At 38.2% G+C, this 753-nt stretch overlaps 1 long non-coding RNA gene across 1 annotated transcript; it reads left to right on the top strand.

Moving 5' to 3' along the window:
• The first annotated feature begins 249 nt into the window (after positions 1-249).
• Positions 250-753, top strand: LOC113473351. The gene is made up of 2 exons (XR_003395344.1): positions 250-456; positions 711-753. It is a non-coding gene; the product is annotated as an uncharacterized LOC113473351 (long non-coding RNA).

The following is a 753-nucleotide window of genomic DNA, read 5'->3' as shown; positions in this document are numbered from 1 at the left end:
ATTTACCGCGCACGGCGAGCACCACTGATCGATTTCGATTAATCGATTCCAGCAATCGAACTGCGAAAATCGAGTTCTGAGTTCTATTCGATTATGTGAACTTGAACTCAGGCAAACATGGCTGAACTGAACCAATGAGATTCCGCTTTGGACGTAAACATAGCGAAATCTCACAATCTCATTGGTTCAACAATGTTTGACTGATCGAATTTATCGAATATAACTTCGATTCCTGCCGCAATTTTTGAGGTTAGGTTTGGAAGAGTCTGGAAGTTTTTTTTTTTTCTCGTTCTTTCTTCTTTCAAGTTTCAATCCATTTCAATTCAAGGAAGTCGGTAGCAATCTAGCAATTTCCATTAGTCATTGTAAAGCTACGTTTGAGAGTTCACATTTGAAGAACCATTGTGCAATATCATAAATCATCTCTAGTTTAGTCCTAATCTTCGTAAAACTCAAGTAAGTATCCCCTTTTCTGCTTTTTCTCTATCGAAATGTATGAAATTTCACAACTCGTGGTCCCGCTGTGGATTTCTTGATGCAACGCCCACCCTAAAACGTGAAAAAACTTCCAAATGTGCTTTGAAAATACTCAGAGGATGTTCAAGGTTTCGTTTTATGTTCAATTCTCATGACTTTAATGCGAGTACCTAGGTGAATTTCAAGTTTTCCTGATAGATTTCATTGTAAAGCCTATTTTCCTTTGTCTCCAGATTTCACAATGGCCAAGACACCTGCGATTGGTATAGACTTGGG

This window comes from Diaphorina citri, unplaced genomic scaffold (assembly GCF_000475195.1).
Source record: "Diaphorina citri unplaced genomic scaffold, Diaci psyllid genome assembly version 1.1 scaffold26092, whole genome shotgun sequence".
NCBI classification, from domain to species: Eukaryota; Metazoa; Arthropoda; class Insecta; order Hemiptera; family Psyllidae; genus Diaphorina; species Diaphorina citri.
The sequence above is the reverse complement of the archived record's forward strand: the minus strand, read 5'-3'. Positions and strand labels throughout refer to the sequence as shown.